This window comes from Camelus bactrianus, chromosome X, assembly GCF_048773025.1.
Source record: "Camelus bactrianus isolate YW-2024 breed Bactrian camel chromosome X, ASM4877302v1, whole genome shotgun sequence".
In the NCBI taxonomy this organism is placed as follows: Eukaryota; Metazoa; Chordata; class Mammalia; order Artiodactyla; family Camelidae; genus Camelus; species Camelus bactrianus.
This window is the reverse complement of record NC_133575.1, coordinates 5,141,876-5,166,701: the sequence shown is the minus strand read 5'-3', so window position 1 is coordinate 5,166,701 and position 24,826 is coordinate 5,141,876. Positions and strand designations below refer to the sequence as shown.

At 45.4% G+C, this 24,826-nt stretch overlaps 1 long non-coding RNA gene across 10 annotated transcripts in view; it reads right to left on the bottom strand.

Moving 5' to 3' along the window:
- Positions 1-24,826, bottom strand: part of LOC105075977 (uncharacterized) — a 482,457-nt gene that overhangs the window by 127,032 nt on the left and 330,599 nt on the right. For all 10 annotated transcript variants that reach the window (XR_012504620.1, XR_012504616.1, XR_012504618.1 and 7 more), the window contains one exon: positions 621-733. This is a non-coding gene — a long non-coding RNA (uncharacterized LOC105075977). The remainder of the gene's footprint in view (positions 1-620; positions 734-24,826) is intronic.

Genomic DNA, 24,826 nt, shown 5'->3' with positions numbered 1-24,826 from the left:
GGATAAGTGAGTTAATGAACACTTACCTTTTGCAACAGCCGTTCCTTTTTCATGTTGAAGAGGCAACTTAAACAACATTTTGCAGGCAATCAACCACACATTTTAAAATACTCATTGCAAAACAGGTAAGCGAGTTAATGAACACTTACCTCCTAAAACAGCCGTTCCTTTTTCACGTTGAGGAAGCAACTTAAGCAACATTTTCCCAGATAATCCATCAACCACACATTTTTTTAACCCCTTTTTGTACAGCTGCCCACACATGTGTTATTTTGAGAAGTCAACAACTCTCAACATCTCGTTCCTTAAGTCCGGGCGTTCACACACTTCTTTGCTAGTATCTGTGTTTACATTGGGCACCCCCGCTGTCTCCCGCACAGGCTGGCTGCGCTTGTCAGAGCGGTCATACGACACGTACAGGAGCATCTTTTCCGCGCACCACACAGAATAGTTACTGGCTGTGTCCCCACCCCACCTCCACTCCCATGTTGGAATCCTAACCCCCAATGTGATGGTATTAGGAAGCGGGTCCTGTGGGAGGGGATGAGACCATGACGGTGCAGCCCTCATGAATGGGATTATTGCCCCTAGAAAAGAGACCCCGGAGAGCCCCCTCATACCTTCCACTGCATGGATACACGGCAGGACGACGGCTGTCTATGGACCAGGAAGCAGGCCTTCAGCAGACACTGAATCCACTGGCGCCTTGACCTCAGGCTTCCAGCTTCCAGAACTGTGAGAGACAAACGTCTGTTGTTGGTAAACCACCCAGTCCATGGCACTCTGTACAGCAGCCTGAACAGACTGAGACAATAATGTCATCACTCGGAATAGCCCCTGCATTTTTCCTTTGGACTGATGCAGAATACAGTGAATAACCTCCTAAAATGGAGAATATTACGGGACGTAGGAACAGAACGAAATCATGGATAGATGATTATTTATTCCTATCTTGGCCATTAGTCAGATTTTATTCTACCTGAAACAGTTTTCCTCACTGATAGCATTCTGCAGTTTCAAGATGAAGTGACTATGTAAGAAAAATAACAAACGGCTAGGCAATTATTTACAACTACCTTCCTGAAGAATAATTTAAAATGTCAAATGGTAATTTAGCCCCAGTCTTTAAAAGACCTGGAATAATCACTTGTCAAGGGCCATTTCAACCCTTTCAGGGACTGAACTGATTGAAGTCTCTGAAGCTGTCCTTTGCCTCTTTGGACACTCATACTTAGGGGTCAGAACGTGAAGAGTCACTGTTAGGAAGCTTCTTTCTCTGGCTTTAAACCAGACCTGATGTTGGTCTGGCACCCTGAGAACCTGCTTTGTATTCATCTCTCTTCTTTCTGAGTCCACGTTAACTCTTATCGGAAGTGAGAGGGTCTGACAAGCTAAGCGGAACTCGGTAAAATGTTTCCTCCTTGCGTTCAGGGCAAGTGATGCGGCCTAGAACTGGAACGCCGGGCCTGCAGCAAGGATTCCAGAAGGATGGAAAGTCTGGCCTTGCACGTGGGCTGCTGACGGGAACAAACCTGGGGCTTACTGAGCTTTCAGTGAGGTGTTGCAGGTAGAAACACTGTGGGCTTTTCATAACCACTGGTCTTCCATTTTGTCTGTTTTGCTATAAAGCTAATATTATACAGAGAGATGAGATCATGTAGCATCACATGTACAACATGCTGTGATTGTATGTGTTACTTGTAAATAAAGTACATACATGCAAATAAAATTATATAAACTACATGTATGTATAAATTACATACAAGATCGCCTGCAATCCACTTTCATAGGCATCTTTTGGTGTCTAACATGATCCACACAAGAATATAAACATTGTCCAAATCTTCTTTCTTGAATACTTGGCTCCTGATTGTAATGTTTTGGAGCAACAAACAAAACCACACAGAAATGAAATCAGGGTGCACGCAGTCCCCAGGAATGCCCAGAAACTTCCCAGCAATTCCCTCGCCAGAGTCTCACAGAGCATTTCCTCCATGGGACAAATACGTCAGTGTTCAGTGTTTGTTCTATGAGTAACTAAAACGATTTGGGACATTTGATACAAACCTACAAAATAATAGATTGTTTATTATGACTCTTTACTTAAGCCCATAACCAAACTTTCATGAATCCTCTTGCGAGGTGGAAAAATACCCAAGATAAGGGAATGTTTGTGAACCTGTGTCGACTTACATAATCATACTGCTTACGTTTACATACCTGGGAAATAATACGTTTAAATGGAACAATGCAAACAGAGAACCTTTAGGTCTCAGTACGAGAGCTGAGCCAAATGTTGGCCATACTGGATTTGCTAAGGTCCCATGTTGTTTTCAGATATTCTGTCCAAGGAGAAAAATTCAGCTTATTTCGTGAAACCACAGGGTTTAGACGGAGAGGTATGTATTATCTGATAAGAATGAATGCTTTATATTCCAGTGCAGATCAGGCTTAGGATTTTTCACTGGTCACAAGTAAATCCAGCATCAATACATGGGAGCCATATTAAAAATAATCTCATTTAGTCCTTTTAATTGTAACAATCAGAGACTCCTGGAACTTAACTGAGTCACAATACGTCAACCAAACCCCCGGCAAATGGCTGTAAAAGGAAGCACAGGGAAGCTTTGGAATCGCCTGAGACGAGTGCTCTTATGACCCAGCTTTGAAGTGCCCCACGCTGCACATTTACACAGCTCTCCAAGCCCATCGTCCTTTGCCACACTTCAGGCTCGCGCAGGAATCTCTGGAACTTGAGGAACGTCGCAAATACCAACGTGAGTATGCAAAGCACGTAAGAGCGTAACTCGGGAGAAGGTAAATATTAGCCCCACTTGACAGTGATGTCAAAGGAGGGAGGGAGGCGGCCCGGACTCAGGCCAGGTGTGTCGGGGTGGAGGGCGGGCCACAGACTCCTTCACCAGCTGGGGCCGCACCCCTCCGGGTCCCCGAGTAACTGGTGGAGGGACTCAGGACGACGCTCTGTGGCAGCACTGTGTCTAGACTTAACATCACCGTAACAAGAGCCACTCAGACTGCAGGTCAAGGGAGAGTCACGTCGCGTCCCAGTAACACATGCATATTCAGAAATAACGAACCAGGAGCTGCCATCCCTTCACAGGTTGCTTGTGAAATGAACATTGATGCAAAAGGTCTCAAATTTCCTTCATTTCCTTGAATAAGGGCCCACGGCAAGCAAAGTCTAACCTCAGGGAAGAGAAAAGAAGGAACCCATATGAACGTGCCCAGGGGCAAGGACTCCCTGCGCCAGGCACTGGGGGCCGTGAGGAGTGAACCACAGCTCTAGTCCCCCAGGGAGGATGGGTTGCCAGTGACCAAAGAGGCTTTAAGTAACAAGTTGGAAACGACGCAAGGGACAGACAGAGTTGAGTCAGTCTGTATGGGGCTGGGGGCTCAGAGCCAGGGCCCTAGACTGCCCCAGCCTCACTTCTCTGAAGACTCATTTGGTATGCAGAAGGGACTGGCCCAGCTGACCCCCCTTCATCCAAGGAGCAACTGGAAGGCAGGGCACTGTCAAGAACAGCCTAGCGTCACCTCTGCAATATGTCTTCATCCCCAGAACTGAATTTCATGAGGGCAAAAAGGTGGAGGCTAAGTCTCAGCTCACCCAAAGCTCCAGCGGGTACAGAGACGGCAAAAGCATCTCTCTGCTACTCTGTTTTCCAACACTGCCGCAGAGACCACCACCGCCCCTGGGGGGGGGGGGGGCAGGAAACTAACAATTTTCTTTGAAATACTCTAGGAAAATACATGCAGGGAGTTTTACTGGGTCCTCTTAGCTACACCAGGTCCTGCATACAGAAAAGGCGCCTCAAAACTATCCAGGACCCAGTCCTCGAAGTCCCACGGGTGAGATTCTTGCTGCGGGGATCGCTACGAAAGAGATTTGCATGGAACCTCCAAGTGCCAGACCTCAGGGTTGTCAAGCTGAGCACTGCTTTCCCAGCTGTACATTTAAAACTATGTCAAGTCCGTGCATGCTTGAGACCTGTTAATGGGTGCTTATGTGGGGCGAAAGCAGACCTTTTGAATTGCAAATTTTGAGGTAGAATCCTGGCTCATGAGAGGTTAAGCCAAATTATTTGCCACCTTGGATGTAAAAATATGCAGTAAAGTCTAGACCTGTTCTATTTACTTTCTTTTTTTCCCTTGTGCAAAGTTTTTTTTTTTTTTACCCCTTCTTTCTTCTCTTCCCCTTAGAAGAAACTAACTGGTCTGGCATGTTCATCAAAGCAATTTACTGAGAATGCACTTTGACGGCTGCATTAAGAATGTGGACTTGGGAAGACAAAGGGCTGTTTTATCATGCACATAAATTATATGCTTTAAAAAAACAAAGTGAAGGCTCAGAATTCTTCAATGATGCTCTAGCCAGAGCAGAATGGAGTTCTGCCTGTTTTTTGTTTCAGGGCTTCAAAAGGTTTGCTCAGGGACCCATGGCTGGCCAAACCCAGACAGAAAAGGTAGCCCGGTGCATGGTCGTATTCCATCTGCATTTATCAACATTAAATTTAGTATGAAAACCAATATATGTATGTATATGCACGACTGGGACACTGTGCAGTACACCAGAAACTGACAGATTGTAACTGACTGTACTTCAATAAAAAAATAAATTAAAAAAAATTTAAGTCAGCGTATATGTATTAAGTATCGACCATGAGCCAAAGACTGTGCAGAATGCTATGAGGCATTCAAAGGTGGGCTGGACGGTGTCAGAAGACGTTTTGGGGAAAATGGCTCCTTAAATGAGTAGTCTCTGGGGAACAGTGAAAAACATGTGCTGTGTGATTCCAGAAAGCGTTTCCTGCTTTCTATGAAGCACTTAATTATCTTTAATTGACGGCTCATAAAACATCTTATTTTAAATCAAATTGTGATCTACACATTTCTTGAGGGAGGGATACAGAACTAACAGATATGGATGGAGATTCCATAAGCATCAAGTGTCCTGAGCAAAGGTCACATCTTTTACACATCTAAGCTGTGTAACGGTGGATGGTTTGCTTTAGCGTCTGAAGCACATAAAGAGGAAGAGACAGAGATAAAGCTGGAAAAATGGGAGTAATGACACAATTAAAAATACGAGAACGCTAAGAAGAACTGATAAGAGAATGCTATGATCAGAGCTGTGCTAAACAGTGTGTGGATGAAGTGGTATGAAATACAACAGAAGATTCACTGGGGGCTGCCATAAAAAGTCACTGAGAAATAGCTGTAACTGTAATAGGCTTAAAAACAAGGGATATGCTAGGAAGATGGACGTAGAATGCTGTCTGTCTTGATAAATGTGCAGTGAAGGAAGAGTTGAAAAATTACTTCAATTATTACTAGCTTGATCAAAGGTGAAGGTCACATAACCTTTTTTCATGATTTAGGAGAACCTGAAAATGACACAAACGATGACTGTGAAACTGAAATGCAAGGAAACAAACAAATAAATACACACACATATAATTTACAGCACCACCAAAGGTGCCAAATACCAAGAAATAAATCTAATTATGGGAGATCTTTCACACAGGAAACAACACAAAATGCTGAGGGAATTTAAAGAGGACCTAAATAGAGAAATTTATCATGTTTATTGACTTGCGGGACTCAATATTTTTAACGCACCCGTTCTTCCCAGCTTGATTTATAGGTTCAACACAATCGCTATCAATATTACCCCAAGGTTTTTGTGGCAACTGAGAGACAGTCAAAGGGCCTAGATTAGCCAAGGTAATCTTAGAGAAGAGCAAACGTCACGGGCATAATTTACCGGCTATCAAGACATACAGTGAAGCCACAGAAGCCAAGAGAGAAGCACAAAGGAACAACAAAGATCCGTGGAAAACCATCCAGAATCTGGATGACCCACTGATACAGTCAACGTATTTATGAAAAAGTGCCATAGCAATTCATTAGAGGAAAAGATCGTCGATTAAGTCAGTTATTTTAGTTCAACTGGATGTTAATATTTTTGAAAAAGGAATCTTTACCTCTACCTCAAATAAATGCATATAAAATAAATCACAGACCATTTGTAAAACATATATAGTACAAGTTGTAGAAAAAAAAAAAAGAAGACTATGTTTATGAACTCGAGGTGTAAAACAGCTTCTAAACAGCATACAAAAATCACTAGGCACAAAACAGAAAACTGATAAATTGTTTTACATTAAAATTAAGAGCCTTAGTTCATCAGCAGACATCAGTAGGAGAGTTAAAGGATAACACGGAGGAAAGGACATGATAGTCCCAAAAGGACCAGTATCCAGACTATATAAAGAACTCCTACAAATCCATACGAAAAGACAACTGAATTAAACATTTTCAAAAGACTTGAACCGACACTGCAAATGAGGATTTCCAAATGGTCAAAAAGCACAGGAAAAGCTACTTAACATGATCACTCACCAGGAAAATACAAATGAAAGCCAGAATGCAAGAATGTATACCACTACCCAGCTACTAGAATGAATGAAATTGTTAAAAAAAAAAAAAAAAAAAAAGATTGACAACCTCAAGTAAGTGACATGACCGTGAACCTACTTGGGAGAGTGTGAACTGGCCCAGTCACTTTGGAGAGCTGTTTGGTAGTGTCCACTAAAGCCAAGTGCCTGTGTACCCCCAGAAACACCCACACAGTTCATTCCTAGGTGTAAACCAAGACAATGGAATATGCAGGTCCAACAGAAGTACAAGTGTGTTCATCGTGCCTCTTCTCACGATAGCCCCAAACTGGAACAACCCAAATATCCATCACAAATACAGTGGATGAAAAAAAAATTATGGTGCATTTTCACAAAAAATATTACCAAGAAATAACATAAACAGGATGAACTATGGCTGCACACAACACCAGGAATGACTCTCACAGATGGAGTGGTGAGCAGACAAAGCCAGAAGCTAAACCCTGTGCCCCGTCTGACCCCACTCCTCTGCAGTTTAGGGAAGGCTGAACCAACCCACGGGAGCACATGTGAGAGTGAGGCAGCTTCCAGCTAACAGGATGATACTGGTTAAGAAGGAGCAGGTGGGAAACTTCTGGGTCTCGGAAATGTCTCTGTTTTGACCAGCATGCTGGTGACAGTAAGTACATCCGTACGTGGAGTATCAGTGAATGTCACATTTAAAGCTGTGCACTGTTTATATATGTTATGCCTAGACCATAATGATAATTCTTAAAACTCTAATGTTTCCCTTACCTAGCATGTTATGAAATGTTCCATTTTAACAAAAACCAATATGAAGGCAGTTTTTGGAAAGGAGCCAAAAACCTAGTTCATTTTTTTTCCCTCCAGAATCCCATTCACATCTACATTTTCATATATTATGCATTTCAGCAAAACAATGGAGAGAGATACACTTTTCCGCCCTTTCCTGAGGAAAAAAGAGGAAGCCTGAGGCTATTGAGAAGCATAGCAATGATTGGAAACATAAAAGCGAACTATCTTCTTTTACAGAAATGATTACCCTGATCACATAATATAGCAGTGTTTCAAAGGCAATGTTACCCGGTAGAATTACACTGTACCTGACCGTAACAGCTCTCTCATCTTTTCTAATATATCTTATAGCTTTCTCAGGAAAGAAAATGGTCCTTTGATAGTATACAGGAGATGAGGTGCTGAATTTGCAAAGTTGGGTAATTCTGACCGGAATAAATTCATAACAGCCGTTGTAAGTCTCAAATAGGTAGGCCGATATTCATTTTAATATAAGTATCTTCCCCGCTTCACAGTGTATGATGACATTTATGGAAAGCTTCACCAGCTGACCTAAAGGCTCATATTCTAAAACAATTCAAGTTTAACTAGTTTAAAGCATGTAAGTAATGATGCAAAATGCAACAGCATCACTGGAAAATTCCGCTCGGCCAGTAGTTTCGGGTTCCATGTGATTCTGGGTAAGTATATTCTGCAAAGCTCTTGGCAGACAGAGACATCATCTCATAGTATTTTAACAAAAGTAAGTTGATATTAAAAGAGGCAGATGGTACAGAGGGCTTCCCGTGTGCAGGCACGTCAGACGAGGTGACCGTGTGCGGGTCAAACTCTGCCTTAGAAGAAGCACAGCCAAGATTCGAACACGTGTCTGTCTGGGTCCCTGACCTGCGACTTTTGTTTGTTTTTGCTTTTTTCCTCAAATATCATCAGAAGGCAATGGCGTGGCGTCAGGGTCAAGGCTGTGGAGTTAAAGTAAAGCCAGTTTCCTTCCCAGCTTTGCGTCTCACCATCTCTGGGACCCTGGGGGACCTACACTCGGGTTCCTCATATAAAAAGGGCCAATGAAAATGCCAGCCTCACTGACTTCTTATGAGATCAGACGTGTAATGGCGTGGCAACAAGGCCACCCATACTTAGTGCCCTGCTGTGTTGGTGAGGGGAGGTTTCCTGGCTGTGACCTTCCATGCTCTGTGCACACACGCCCCTGCTGTCTTTCTCTGTGTCCTCACTGCTGTTTATAAGGACACTAGTCCTACTGGATTAGGGACCAGCCTAATGATGTCGCTTTACCCAATTACGTCTTCAAAGACCCTCTCTCCAAATACAGTCGCTTTCTGAGACACTGGAGGTTTGGGCTTAAGCAGCAATTTTAGGGAGACACAATTAAGCCCATAATGCTGTGTGCATCTGTGTGTGTATCTTAGAACCATCAGTGCAAGTTGTTTTTGGGGGGCCCTGATGTTTTAAATGTAGCACTCTCTTCTTTCATTAATTCAGTCTTTCCTTTTACAGAATGTTTGTCCCTAAGTGTGATATCCATTAATTTCCTGAACACCTGGGGATATCTGAAATAGAGGTTAAGAACTCAATCTAAAAATTATTTTGCTTATTTAATGTACCATATGTGAAGTGAGGGAAATGCAAATATCTCCTAGAAATTCCAGTGGGTCTTTGGTCAGAAAAACTCCACCCCCTCCACTGCATCCAGCATCTACCAGGGCGGAGGCACCTGTTTATTCAGACCCTTACAAACTCCTTGAGATCTGCAGTCTCCACGTTAACCCTGCCATGTATTCATTCACTAAAAAGTATTCCGTGGACTGTGTTCTGAGTGGTCCCCTTTAAGCTCAGGGGCTTTCAGCAGCTTTACACACACACACACACACACGGTGACAAGGACTACGAGATAAATTACAGAGTGCATTGGGACATGGAGCTCGATGGAGGAGAGATGGTCGTTTTACAGAGGGTAGCCAGGGAAATCTCTTGCTGATAAAATGACATTTGAGCCTGGGCCTGCGGGAAGTTAAGGGGTGAGTCCCGCAGGAACCTCGAAGAGAGCGCTCTGGGCAGAGGGACGCAGCAGGAGCGTCTCAGAGGCAGAAGTGAGCTGCCCGACTGAGGGGGAAGGAGAGCATGTAGCTGAGCTGAGTGAGTCAGGACGCACATCCTAGGAGATGAGGTCGGGGCTGAGTGGGAGGCACGGATCCATCACCTAGAGCCTCGAGGGCCACTGCAAAGATGCCTTTAGTTCTGGGAGACAGGGGACGCCACTGGCAGGCTTTGGATGGAAGGGTGATTGATGCTCTGACTTCATCTTAAACCACTGACCGCCCTGTGGAGCGTACCTGAATGCTGTTTTCAGTCACCAACTGAGGGAAGATGTGAAGGATGGAGGTGATAAAAAGGAGGCTGTATTTTCAAAGTGGAGCTCAGTGGCTCAGGAGCTGAAGGTCTACTTCAGCTCCCTCGAGTGGGACCATCTCTCCTCAAGGCAGTGAGTAACGATGCACCCTCCGGGCTTCAGACCATGGTGGAGACACCAACCCAGGGGTGCTCAAGGGCCCCTAAGCGTCGGGAGGATGGCTGCAGGGTTCTCTCTGATAGTCAAGAACACACAGGGGACATCGAGCCTTTTACTCCAGGCCACCATCCCATTTTCTTTCCATCATCTCTACAAGTATCCTTATTTTAACCTGACACATTATTGGATCTTCCAGTAACCTTCCCACCACACTCCTGTCCAATGTGTAGTCTGCATCTCGTAAGGCAATCACTGTGCTGCAGCTGGCAAATGCAGAAAGCGTGGCATTTTCACAGCCTAGTGTATGCCCACGGGCAAGATTTATCTATCATTTGAAAGAGAATACCTAAATGACCGTGCCATGAACGGTTTACTCCTCTGGACTATTCAGAAGAAATCTGAATTAAATGATCGCATCATTGGAAACTTGATAAATGTTGATCGAAGTGATTTTCCCCTCAAAATAAGACAGAATGGCAATATACCAGATCTTATTTAGAGAGCTGTATTTTACTTGGATAAATAATGTCTTTCATGAAGCTTACTGGATGGTTCTGCTAGTGGGGTTCACAATTCCTTTTCGCATAGTAGCAAGTGGGCCAGCTTAACTGTATAGCCCTGAAATGAGTCACTCGTTTTACCACAGTCCTCGCGTTAGGGAGGACTGGGCTAATGTGTTTTAAGCTGTGAGAATAAGGGAGAGCTTGGAGAAGACCCAAATGGATCAGTGATCAACACAGCCACTACAAAAATATACAACACAACCCAATTCCCTTGTAAGATGTTTTTTTTTTTCCACAGAATTCTTTGGGGGAGAAAACCAGCCTTTTCATTACAGTTCCAAGATTTTCTCTGCTCTTGCTGACATAGGCTATTAGCAACCCTGACTGTGTTTTAGAGACTCATGGAAATTCTGGGTTTTATCGTGTTTGCAAAATGTGTCTGGTAGCGAATGTTGCCTCCTGACCTGATCTAGGGTTGCTCTGGTTAAGCTGGTGAAAGGCTGGACGTTTTGACACACTCCGGAGAAGGTGAAGCTCTTGAAGCCAGAGACAGTAATAAAACGGCTCGGCCTTGTTCTATGTCACACGGTGTCACCATCCCTCCTCGCCAAGGTGACGGTGACACTTAAGGCTCTTTTCCCCTCTAAATCTGTAATCTGTAAGACACTGCGTGTACCCATTTCAAAAAGCATCACTCAGAGTAAAATGGTGGAGAAGATGGTTCACACATCCAACTTTGAGTGAAATACATTCTGGGACGTGAACTCACGTCCTAAGTTTAGAACATGAAAGCCATCCTCCACGAAGCTGGTGACCCCCCAGCACTCTTTTCCTGCTCTTTCCAAAGCTGCTACTGGATGAAAAGCAGGGCCAGCCAGGGGGTTATTCACTCTCTCATTTTTCTGCACATTTAGCGACAGATACAAGTAGTAATGCACTTTCTATTAAAGAAAAACTTAAAAATTACAATGTCAGGATGAAATGTACTGAAACACTCTATTCGCTGGCTTTAAGCAAAGTAAGAAACCAATGCGTTTAAGTACCTAAGTCCTGGGTAAACAGTTAACCCAGTAAACCTAACTTTTTCTCAGTTACTCCTTAACTTCAGTCTGGCTTTCTTTTTTCCTTCTGGTTAACCACTGACTTCGACCATTGGTGGTGCCTGCCCAGAGCTGTCCGAGGATCTCTCTGTAAGGAAAAGACCTTCTTTAAACTAAGTAGCTATCTTTTTCTCGTTCTTTCTCTTCCCTTGGCAGAACAGTGGAGCAAGGAAACCAGCAGTGCTTCTGTAGACCCGGAAGATGCTGGCCCCATGTCCTTAACCGTTTCCAACGTGGACAAGCATTCCCCAGCACTCACTCAAATTGTTCTTTTACTGAAACCAGTGGGAAAAGTCACTGATGCCCGCAAAGCACCTCAGAGTTCCTGACAGTCACTGTGCCACCGGGCCCCAGAAGTCAGCCCCTATGGAAAGGAGGACAGGTGTTTTTACCTCCATATTCAGAACAAAATATGCTCAGAGAGACTATGTAGCTCGGCAAGGTTCACACGGCACAAGGTTGGGTGGAAGGTCTGGTAGATTTGGCCTTTGGAGTCCTCATTTGGAATTTTTTCTGATACTGTGTATTCACATCATAGATTCATTTCTTTGCTAAGCTCTGCAGTTTCCAAATCTACTGTCTGGAAGCCTTTTGGTTGAATTACTGCTATACTGACTAATCTGAGCAGATGTCAACGCTGCTACGGCCTGAACTGGGACCCCCGTACTCTATGTAGAAGCTTGAACCCCCAGGGTGACTGTATTTGGACACAAGACCTGTGAGGAGGTGATAAATGTTAAGCGAGGTCATATGGGTGGGGTACTAAAAGGGGAGAAGTTTACAAGAAGAACAAGAGACACCAGCATCTCCCTCTCCAGGTGAGGACATGGTGGGAAGGTGGCCGTCTGCACGCCAGGAAGACAGCCCTCATCAGACACCCATAATCCATGCTGGGCCTGGATATGGATTTTCTGGTCTGCAGAAGTGTGACAAAATAAATCTGTATTGTGTAAGCACTTGATTATTTTGCCTCTCTCCACGGCAGTTTTCTTGCAGACAACAGTGCATTTTCATCAGCTCCAGACTCCCTAATTGCTAGTTAAAGATGGCAATGTTTGTCTCCTCCCCCAAAACAGACTTAAGGAAGCAGAATCAGTGCAGAGAGGGCCCCCAAATCGGCCCATGAAACCATATCCACATAAACCCTTCTGAACACACTTGCAGAAGGAAGGCGAGGAGTTATTAAGTAACCAATGACTGTAAGGAGTGTACAGTGTCTCCCCTCCTTGCTTTGATTCTGTGATGGTCTTCTTGGTGGGGCAGCTTGGCGAGGCTACAGCGTCTACTTACTCAAACACGCCTACAGGCGTTGTCACGAATATGTCCTTAAAGCCCGCAGTCAGTGGACTTCAAGTGAGGGAGAGACCATGCCAGGGAGCTGGACCAGCCTGATTTCCGGCTGCAGGGCTGCCCCACTCCCAAATCCACTATCCACATTCACGCAGTGTTAGTCACAGGAGCCAAGATAAGGACACAGCCCAGATGTCCCTGGATGGATGAACGCATGAAGGAATGGCATCTATGCACTTAAGCACTACACAGCCACATAAAGGCAGGCAATCTTGCCGTCTGCAAGAACGCGGATGGACCTGGAGGACACTATACAAAGTGACACGAGCCAGACACAGAAGGACAAACGTTGCATGACGTCGCTTATACGTAGAATTGACGAAAATCAAGCTCATGGCAGCAGAGACTAGAATGGTGGCTGCCGGGGGCTGGGGGGTGGGGGGATGGGGAGACACAGGTCAAAGGGAGCCAACTTTCACTTATAACACAAGGAGATTCTGGGGGTCTAGTGTACAGCATGGTGACTGTAGCTAATACTACTGCATTGCGTATTTGCAATCTGCTGACAGAGCAGATCTTGAACGTTCTCACTACACACAAAAAGGTAACCATGTATGATGATGGGTGTGTTAACTTGATGGTAATCATTTCACAAAGTATACAGGTATCAAGTCGTCTCCACTGTGTACCTCAAATATATACAATTGTTATTTCTCAGTTATACCTCGATAAAACTGGTGTGGGGGAGGAGTGGGAAGAGAAGGGCTGACGCTTCCACGAGAGAAGGGAAAATTCAGCAGCCCCGGACTGTGTGGTGAATTCCAGTCTGCCCTTCCTGCCGATATGCCCTGCAGATTTTAGACTTGCCCATTTCTCCACAGACAAATGATGGCAGATACAGATAGATGCAGAGAGACAGAAAAACGGATAGATATAGGTCAATATCCACCTTTCTATTTCTCTGTCCTATGCGTAGCTAGCTAGCTAGATGACAAATACAGACAAATGTACCTATCTCTGTCTACCTACCATTTCATTACCTATAATCTATAGATAATTAGTATCTACATTAATACGATAGCAATCTACATATGCTTAATATTCATACAATCTATAGCTACATACAACAGACTACATCCTCATCTATCCATCTGTCTGGAGGTTTATATTACACATAATTATAGCATACCTACATATCTATACCAACATCCATCTGTCCACCCAAACATCATCTATCTACCTGTCCTAGGAGCTCCCTGCTTGAACCTTCATTTATACAGACATGATACTGCCTAGGTGAGCTGAGCAGTACTGAAGCTGGAAACGTGCAGAAAACGACCACAGGGAAATGGCAACTTCACTACTGAATCCTTGAACATTCACCTTAAAGCAACTAGCAAGTGGTCTTCAGTGACTCATCAGATGTCCTCTTCATGGGCAGCTGCAGCGGGTGGGCATCCCGTGGGGTCCGACGTCAGGAGCCCCTTTGAGCTTTGATTCATGGAAAGAGAATCGGCTGTTGGTCTCCTCCTTGGAGAAAGGCGGGCATGCACGTGGTGAAAGCAACCACGTTAGAGAGAGGGTATGTTCCCGGACAACAAACACGAGGGACGGATGCAGGCAACACTGAGACTAAGGGCCCTGTCAGAATGGGGACCTGTTCTCGGAGCCCACGTGCGGGAAGAGAACAAGCTACAACATCAGTGCAGGGGGCAGACCTGAGCGCCCCAGGACGCGGGCTCCTCTACCAAGGAAAGCTCCTTAGGAAAGGAGACCAAAGGTGTGAGCCTCCACGGCGGGAGCAGAGCAGTACCCCTGGCTGTGAGACGTCACTGAACATAAATGTCAGCCCGTCTACGATGCCTGTCTCCTTTCCCCCAACCCTGCTTTTCATGATTTAAAATCACGCTGGATTACCACCTCCACCCTAGGGCTGGTTTTTCCAAACAGGCAGCACATCGCTGCCTTTTTAACTTCAGTTTTGCTCGGCTCAGAAGCCACACTTCAGCTTCCACAGCTGTAAAAGAAGGCGACCAGGGACCCGGGATTCCATTTTCGTGCTGGTGCTGACACCCAGGACAAGCACTGGTGGCTCCTATTCCATCCGGGCGCCAACACTGTGTCCGTGTATCCGCGTCACTGGTGGGAGGCCCTGGACACATTCCTTCCAGCTGCCACAACCATGTCCTGCTGTCTGCTCTCTCTCCTCAGGAATATGCAGGATTCTTGAACCTTCCTAAGCCCTCAACTAGTTACTCCTTGGATCCCAAACACCACATCCAGCTCCCGTGCCTACCTAACCTGTGTGGAAAATCTCCAAAGCCCTTCACGTACATCTTCTGCGATCTTTGTGCCTTCCCTCCATGGAATGCCTTCAATTGTATTTTTTATATTGAGGAAACGGTAGATCCTTGTGCAAGTAAGAAATAACGCAGAGAGCGCTCAAGTCTTGTTCATCCACTTCCTGTCAGAGGAGCATCCTGCAGACCTGCCGTCCACCAGCCTCCCCAGTAAGCAGGCCCTCGTTCGTGCGGCTGTGTGCAGCTAACGCAGTTTCATCACGTGTTATCACGACGTAACTTTTACTTTAGTCCACACACCACTTTGATTGGGTCTCTACAATTTTAATGTGTATACAGACACTTGCCCAAATGCTCAGGGAGCCTAATTCTTGTTTGCATCTAGCTCTTAACCCTATTTGGATGGAGGTAAATATTTTTGGACTCTGAAATTCCTTTCAGCTCACTGATGGTCAGAACTTTGTTGAGGTGGATACTCTGAGAAGGTGGAGAGAGTCACCGGAATTTACAACTGTCTGTTTCAGTAGTGGATCCTCACATCTAAATTACTTAACCATCCTTCACTGTGACCCACACTGTCCTGTTTTTAAGTTATGCCCTGGTCCAGTTTTGGACCCTGAAGTGACAAGAATACCAACACAAGTAAATCTGTTGATAACTGAGGACACACCTGAGAAGGTGGTAGAAGAGATTCCTTGCTATTTGATTTCATTTTATTTCAGAGCCCCGAACTAGACCAGGGACAGCCTGTATAACCAAAAAAAAGAGAGAGAGAGAGACAATTTCAGGTTATATGCAGAGTGTGAGATGGAGTCTGATGACCAAAATGAACATATATGCAGGATTTTATTTGCATGCCCAGGAGGAAATCCTGAGCTTGCCAGAGGTAACGGTAGCATATAAGATACACCCCCCAAGTTAAGGCAGTCGTAAGCTGTGATAAATTGCGTGAAAAAGATGGGGAGACATTTGTAGGCAGTAAGTGCAAAACTGATAGATTAAAGTTCTCCTACTGTTCTCTGTAATAACTCCCTTTGCTCAAGAGAGGTGAAGGCAAAATCCCAGCCAGACTTGAGAGGCTGGAAAGAGATCCCTGTCACACCAAGGGGGTATCGTGAATAAATTCCCGGAAGAAGGTACATCTCACGATCCACATTAGTAACACTTCTCTGATGGTTTCTTGTTCAGAACAGTCATGTTAACCACTTCCTGGTGACAGACTGAACTGCCTTCCCGGGGAGCCAAGCGGGGAGAAAAAAGATTTTGGCCAAGTCTTTTACTGTCCACCGCACGCTCCTGAATGGGTGTGCTGTACTCAGGTGCAGATAAACCAAGCAGCTGGGTCTGCCCAGGGTGTGTCTGGGTGCTGGGGTGGGTGGAGATCAGGTCAGGGTGGGAGGCAGGATTGACTCACAGCCCTGTAAGCAGGAAAGGCTAAGAGCAAAGACTCTACTTACAGGAAAAACGTCCAAGTTCATAAAATAAATATTAAAGCAAGAACCGCAACTCCACAAGCCAGGCTTATGCGTTCATGATTTAAACAGAGCTGTGCGGACCCCAGCAGTCCAGATTTCTAGGAACAATTCCTCTAATGGTGGGGGAAAAAATCCTGACAGACAGGATCAATAACAATCCTTAGGCAGATAACATACACTGGACACAAATTATCTTCTAATTGTATGTCCCCCTGACTCCTGAATCCATGGTGTAAATAAATCACCCTTGTTACATCAAGATTACAGCCTTCCTCCCCAAGGCTCTTGAGAGAAGTAACAGTGCAGATATCCTGCGTTTCGGCCTGAAGCAAGGGAGAGACCATTCTGGATTCCGCTTTCTTCCAGCAGCCCAGCAGCATTCCCCAATCTTTCTTTCACATGCACAAGAAGCGGAGAACTTCCTGCCAAAGCAAGGGCCTGGGTTTGCCTGGGCGGTCATATCCTGAGCTGGGAGGCCGCTGATCTTTTTTCTGAAGCTCTGGACACGGGGTGAAGTGCTCCTTTCCTCTCCGTCCGTTTTCCCCAGCTGCGAGCGGGGACACATTTCCTCCCTGCCTCACAGGTACATTTATGAGTTTCACATCAGATAAGAGGACGGAAATGCTGACGTGCCAGCCGAAAAAGCCCCATCCAAAAGGAAAAGGACGATTCTCGTCTTACAAACTCATCAAGCTGTGGCTGGTAACTCGAGGCGTCAACAACCACCCGTGTTTCTGGTACTGTGATCCACGCGGCAGCCAGCCACCAGCTCTCCTGCTGGGTTGGAGGGGGCTCCCATTCCAGGTTTACGGCCGCGGCGGAGCCGGCCACCCCGTGTTATCAGGAGACTAGAGAAACTTGGACACTTCCTTCAGTGTCTTATTGGCACGGAGGCCTGGAACAGTTTCACCTCTTCATCTGGGTCCTCTCTCAGTCCAGGAGACATGGTTAGTGGTTTCAATAGAGATTTTTTGCCTGATTTTAAGACCCTGCAGATGACGCTGGGGAAACGGCAATCAGTGGGCAGAAAGTTCAATCCAGACACACATTTCTGTGCACTGTAGGCTTGGCAGAATGAGAATAAGAGTTTTGACACAAGACACTGGGTCCTTTTTTTTTTTTTCTCTCCCCAAATAATGTGTGTTTCAGATGCTCCCTTTTCTGGTTATGTTTAAGGAAAGAATTTCTGAATGGAGTGACCCTTCTCTTCATTATTTTCCAGGAGAGACTGGGCCACAGATTGGTGAGTGTGACAATACCTGGTGGGGCTGTTGCTACTCATTTTGGAACATTTCTGGCAACATGTCAACTGCCTGCTTTCTTAGGAATGGGGCTTATCGGGTCAAGAGAAAGCCAATGGGTAGAAAGTGGTTTTGCTATTAAGTCAGGAGGGGAAAAAAGGGCATTTTAAGGATAACTTCAGCTCAGAGCGTCTTTAAAAGGTTTAGGAAAATAAAAGAGGTCTGTTTGCTGAGCTGAAAGTAAAACCCTGTTCCCCCATCACAAATGTGCAGTTTCCCATTCCAGGAAGACAGTCCGGAACACGGAAACACGCAGTGTTGCCAAGAAGAGTCTGTGACAAGAAGAAGAAAGAAGAAAGAAGAGGGGGAGGGAGAAGGGGAAGAGGAAGAGGAAGGACAAGGGGGGAGGGGGAGGGGGGAGGGGAGGGGAAGGGGGGAAGGGGGAGGAAGAGGAGGAAGAAGAAGAAGAAGAAGAAGAAGAAGAAGAAGAAAACCATGTTCTGGACAGGTTACTTTTCTGCAGAGAACTGGAACAGCTGGAGTAGGAGCATACCATGTTAGGGGTGCATCTTCCGGCCCTGAACACAGCCTCTGCTAAGATGCCCATCTCAAGACTGACTGATGAGGGTCTTTCTGGGGTCTTCTGACTTCCTCTAAGTCTTGGGCACCCCAAACTAACAGGTAAAACCGTCACATGCCTCTGCTTATGCCGAGACTGTTGCCTGGCCCGTTCAGGTGTGAGAATCACAAAGCCATGGACACTGGGGTGCACAGGCTACAGAGATCTAGTAATTTTAAATGCAGTGGGGTGTTTTCCAGTGCGGCCAGGAGCCTCAGCCTTCGATATTTTCCATAGCTGTAGACTGCATAATGTAAGTAACTCACCCCAGCTAGCCCTGAAGGGCATCTCTGCCTTGCATTTGCTCAGCACGCACTTCTAGGTGAAGCTTTGTTCACACTCTGGTGCAGAGGGCCTTCTGCAGAATATTCCTGTCAGGTGCTGGGCAGTGAAGAGTCTAAACTCTGCACAGCACGTGGTGTCTGTTGCAACTGCTCAACACTGCTTTGCAGCCAGAAACAATCCACGGCAAGTGAACCTGACTGTGTCCCAATAAAACTTAATTTAACAAAATAAGTGGAGGGCCAGATTTGGCCCGCAGACTGCAGTTGGTTGACTCCCGCGCTAGAGGTTGATTATGTCCAGGTATCCGGAGTCTGGGGTCCTAAGCACTTGGATAAGAGCTTAAAGCAGAGGGTGGCAAAGTGCAGTCAGTGGACCAGATCTCACCAGGTGACCCGTGAAATGTGACACACAAGCAGGATACGGGAACGACAGCAACATGCAGCGGTGTCTCAGGAACCTGATCCTAAATGAAAAACTCAAGTCACTAAGCACTGCTACTGAACATCTTTTTTTAAATAAAGCACAGAAGCAATTAAAACTGGTCTTGCCTGTTGCAGAATTTAACACAGATGGAATCAGGCAGTGAGTGCTGTTTTTTAAAATCTGGTTTCTCTCCACCAACATACTAATTTTGACATTCACCCACTCTGTCGCATGTAGTAATGGTCCCTTCATTTCTGCTGCTAAGTAACTATCAACAAACCACAATTTATCTTTTCCCCTGTGGACAGACACTGCTGTCACTTCCAGTGTGGGTCTATTAGGAATAAAGCTGCTGGCACTGGGGCATCCATCTCTGCAATGACATACATGTTATCACGTCTTCGCTACCCGAAGGGTTGTACGGTGGGTGGTGTGCGTTATCTTTCTGAAAAAATGTCGCACTGTTTTGTGAAGTGACATTCTAAGTCCCCAGCAGCCGGGAAAGAGTGATCCAGCTGCTCCACATCTTCAGCAACACTTGCTATGGTCAGTCTTTTCCATGTTGATCCTCTGGACCAGGATGTACTAATATCTCCTGGGGTTTTAATTTACATTTTCTGGGATGAATGATAGTGAGAATTATCAGTCGAGTGCCCCGGACATGTATGAGGGGGAGGATGGTGGCAATTCAGCCCCAAGAGAGACAACATTACATTTTGGGGTGACGGAAATCTGCTCTACCTCATGACGGTGGTGGTTACCTGAGTTTTATCTGTTAAACCTGAAAACACATGCATCTCATTGGACATGACGAAACCACAACAAAGATAATACTAATGTATGAAATTGATTTGGAAAACTCACCAAACAATCTACTTAGGGACAAATACACATGCAATAAATTTCTACTAAAAAGATAATACAAAGCACAAAAATTCAATCTCACGGCTGTGACTGGGAAGAGAAAAGATGCTACAGTACAAGAGGATACAGAGGTCAACGTAGCTTCACAGCATTTGGAGGGTCCACAGGGATTTTATTCAAATTTTATACATCTACAACACATACGTTGTCCGTATACATAAACATGCATAATAAGTTCTGGTTTTAAAAATGAGCTCTTCGTGTTTGGTTAGAACATTACAAGGGCATTCCAAGTAATTATCTTTAACCCCACTTCTCTGCAATGCGGGATCCACCGTGGTGAGCAGTAATGTTAGGGTCTTGTCTGACGCAGCAAGATTGTCCAGAAAACCAGCTGCAAGACTCTGGGGACATACTAAGAAGTTTTCGAAGACAGTCATATAATTTTACTTGGAAGGGTGGCACACAATCTGACTGGTGTCTGTAAAGATCACTGGGGACGTGGAGGACACGGAGATGCACGTTGCTAAGTGAACGAAGCCCCTCTGAGAAGGCTGCGCACTGTGTGACACCAACTACAAGACACTTCGGAAAAGGCACAACTACAGAGGTGGTAAAAAGATCAGTGGTGGCCAGGGGTTACGGGGGAGGGCAGGATAAATCGGTAGGGCACAGAGCATTTTTAGGGCAGTCAAGCACCCTGTGTGATATTACGATATTCTACTAAAGGATACATGTCAGCGTATCATTGTACATTTGTCGGTTCCCAGAGGATGTACACCACCAAGTGCAAACTCTAAGGTAAGCTATGGGCTTTGGGTGACTGTGATGTGCCCATGTAGGTTCATCCTTGCTTAAAAATAAAAAAAGTACCATTTTAATGACTAGTGTTGGCAACAGGGGGAGAGGCTGTAGGGGTGGGGCAGGTGGGAAATCCCTGTATCTCTCCCTCAGTTCTGTTGTAAAACTAAAAGTCCCCTAAAAAATAGTCTTTAGGTAAAAGTCACCAGGGCCATTGTGCACCGATTAAGAGGAGTGGGACCAGAGAAACTGTTTGGGTGTCTACCGCACTGCACCTCTGGTCGGGAGGTGGTAGAGATGAAACTGGATAGAAGGAGAAGGCTGTGAAAGACACTCCAGAGTCCTCGTGGACAGAATTCGCTGACGCAAGGCTGTAATTTTCCTCATCCCCTGTTAAGCTTCTATACAATGCTTGGCTTTTCCTAGAACTTACTTGGCCAGCTTGCTGGGTCACTCTATGAATTCTTAACAGTCTTTTTCTGTCTTATACTGATACGAGATTTAGAGGACAGGTCTGACAGCTAAAAGGCAGAAATAATAACCAAGTGCCAGCTGGTACCTCCTTCTGGACATTAATCTTGCATGAGTCCGAGCCAGGGCCGGGCAGCACACGGCATTCTGGGAAACACACACGGAGGGCTTCCTCGTACACTCCCCTCTGCGGGAATGTGAGTGATGAGAGACGCCCATCACTCCAAAATCATTAATTCAGAACTGTCTCCACAGAGACCACAACGCCTGGCTCAACAACAGAAGAAGAGTATTAAAACCTGAACTTTGCATATTGTAAAAATCCGTCTAGTTAAAAAAATACACCGTTCAGACCATTCATGGCTTAAGAAGCAGCTTTAAATTAAGGGTTGGATTATTATGAGAAAAGAAAAAGACCAAGTCCATGGCCTGCGGTGACAGTCCCAGTTTTGCCCACACTCACTCACATGGCCAGGCGTCCCCATTCCTAGGTTTCAGAAGCTTGTGGACGGTCCAGCAAGCCTTCCACTCGAACATCCCGTTCCCCCGTTATAGTCCATTCTCTCTGGCCTTGGCTTAGTGATCTCTGTTGGAGGAATTTTAGAGTGGAACTTTTTAAGGAAGTTAGTACTTTTAATTCTGTGAGGGCCTTCCTGTTTTGTTGTTTTGTTACAAGAGCATTTCAGTTTCAGGCCAAGGCACTGAGCCCGGGGAAGGAACACTGAGAACACAGATGTCTATGGATAAGCCAAGGTCAAAGTTACTGCAGACCGCCCCTCACACCGTTAGTGAAGAAAAGGCAGGTGTGTAACCTGAAATCAATTCAACGTCGTCCCATCCTTCTAAGCACCTGGGTTTCATGGTCACAGTTACTAGTCACAGACCTTCCTGAGAATGTGAACGCAGCCAAGGCAATAGTAAGTTATCAAAGTCAGTGGGGAAGAATGTTAACTGACTGTGGTTTGGTGAAAATAATGGAAAGGCACAATTCTGTTTGGATTGCGTCGTCACCCATTGTTAACGCCGAGTGGGAGGACGGCAGGGACTGTACAGTCCAACCTCAGCATGTGACTACAAGCAAATGAAGCCCCAAAGCCCACCAGCAAAGGATACACTCCTGTTTGTCTTTAACACGTGGATGGCTGACTGAAACACCGCACAGTAGAGGCAAACATTTCTCAAAATACAAATGTTCTGGGGAGTGTCAGGAGGGACCAGGAGAAGGCTGAAGGTGCGTCTCCATCCCTGCCTCACGTCATTAGCAAGCAAGGATGCAGCGCGCCTGAATTCTGAGATCTGTTAGGAGCTCTGCGCTTTGTCACCGAAACTTCTGCTCCCAGCAGAATGGATGCTCCAAATGTCATGCAATCAAATCCTCTCAGTACCATTTGGAACGATCTACTCCACTGTTTAAAAATCGAGGCATAAGTTAACTTAGTGTGAACTGCACAGCTCTTCCGTGCACAGCTCTTTGGCCTTTACCTGTGTGCACGCCTGCACAAACATTACCTGGCTTACAATGCAGAGCGTTCTCTTCACCTCAGCAAATGTCCTTCTCCTGACATCCTGAGCGCACCGAAGATCACCTCTGTTTTCACTGCTATCGCCATGGGTTAGTTCAGACTGGTTTTAAATTTTGTACAAATGTTTGCAAAGTATAGCAACCCACGTATAGACTGATGTCTAGAAATACCCCTACCTGTGAACATCTGTCTTTCTATTAAGCTACATGTGAGTTTCGGCTGATGTCTGCACCTCCAACACAGTGATCCACATAGCCTCCTCCCGGGCAGCCTGCAAGCTTCCACCCCAACAGGGAGAAATCTGGCTCCGCCCCGTCCACTAGGCTCCGGCCCAGTCCACGTGCCCAGCCCTGCCACGACACGTGACGCGCATCCACACGGAGAGAGACGGAGCTTTATCGCTAGTGCTCACGCACTTTCTTTGGCCCCTCATCTTAGTCTCCACTCATTCCCAGCATCACTCAGGGCATCACAGACCCCCCACCCACCACGGTCACTTCTTTCACACGCAGTCCTTGGAATACACTTAGACTGTCTTGCCACAGTTGGCGTCCTCTTCTGAACCGTCTAACTTCCTCTGTAACTTGAAAAGAACCGTATATATTCAAGCTCACTTGTGCTTTCGAGTTCTGTGCGTTTCATCAAATGCCTAGTGTCACGCGTCCACCGTGAACTACTGTGCCAGCCGGGTTTCAGCGTGGACCATTTCACACTCCCACCAGCACTGCAGGGAAGTTCCCGTCACTCCACATCTTCTCCAGCAACTGCTGGTGGGTTTTTGGTTTGTCTGTTGTTTTCTGTTTGATTTTTGCTATTCTAACGGTATGGATACAACTCATAGTATTAACTTTTAATTCCCTTTAAAAAAAAAAAAAAGATGTTTAACACCTTTTTTAATGCTTATCTGGCATATCTTTTTTGGCGACAAGTCTGTTACTTCCCAATTTTTAACTGCGTTGTTTGTGTGGTTACTGTTGAGTTTTAAGAGTTCTCTGCATATTTTGGACACAAGTCTCTTATCAGCTATGTGTTTGGAAACATTTCCTTCCAGTCTCTATCTTGTATTTTCATTCTTTAATAGTGTAGTTACTGATTTTAATGAAGGCTTACTTAATTTTTTTCCTTCACAAGTCACCCTTTCTGAGGCATACCTAAAAACTCACTGCCAAACCTGAGGTCACCTAGATTTTCTCCGATGTTATTTTCTGAACTTCTACAGTTTTACATCTTACATTTAGGTCTAATGCTCCATTTTGAGATGGTTTTGAAAGGCATCACTTCTTTGAAAGTCTGAGGCTAAGTGCCTTTTTTTTTTTTTTTTTTTTTTTGGTATGATGATGTCCAATTGTTCCCTTACCTAAAGATTACACATTTTCCACTGAGTTGCCTTTGCTTCCTTATCAAACATCAATGGACTCCATTTGTGTGGTTCTGTTTCTCAACTCTCTCTTCAGTCCCTTTGCTCCGTCCGTCTCTGGGCTAAGTAATGAGCACACAGAGGTCAAGCCACAGGCACACCCTCAGTACATGTCCACCACTCAGCTCGCTGGGCTGTGTGTCTGTGTTTGCACACAGCCAGCCTGACCTCAGAAACTAGCAGGTCCAACAATTAAACAACGACATTAACACTGTTAACAAGCGTCTTTACTCACTGCTGCCTCCTGTGTTCTTTCACTCATCGTGGGAATAACAAAACCCTATGGGAGGACAGTGAGCGGATGTGACCCAAGTGTCCCCGAAAATTCCCTCAGTGGAAGCCAAAAGGAAGCCAGCCGTCTTTCAAAGCTGATGGCAGAAATTTCATTTCTTGCCTTTGCCCAAAGTTTCCCAATATCACCATCTTATCTCACTTTAGATACAGACTTGCTTTTCTCTAAAATCGAGCTGCAGAAGGCCACCTGCTGTATGATCCCACAGACATGAAATGTCTAGAACACACAAACATGCAGAGAGTCATGTAGATTAGTGGCTGCCTGGTGGTGGGGGGTGGGGTGGGGACTGGGGCTGTGAGGGAAACAGCACAAAGGTACAGGTTTCCTTTTTAGGAACATGAAAATGTTGTGGAATTAGTGGTGATGGTTGCACAACTTTAAGACTAGAAAACATTGCACTGTAGACTTTAAAAGAGTGACTGATAGTGCGTGCAATATATCCCAATTAAAAAAAAAAATC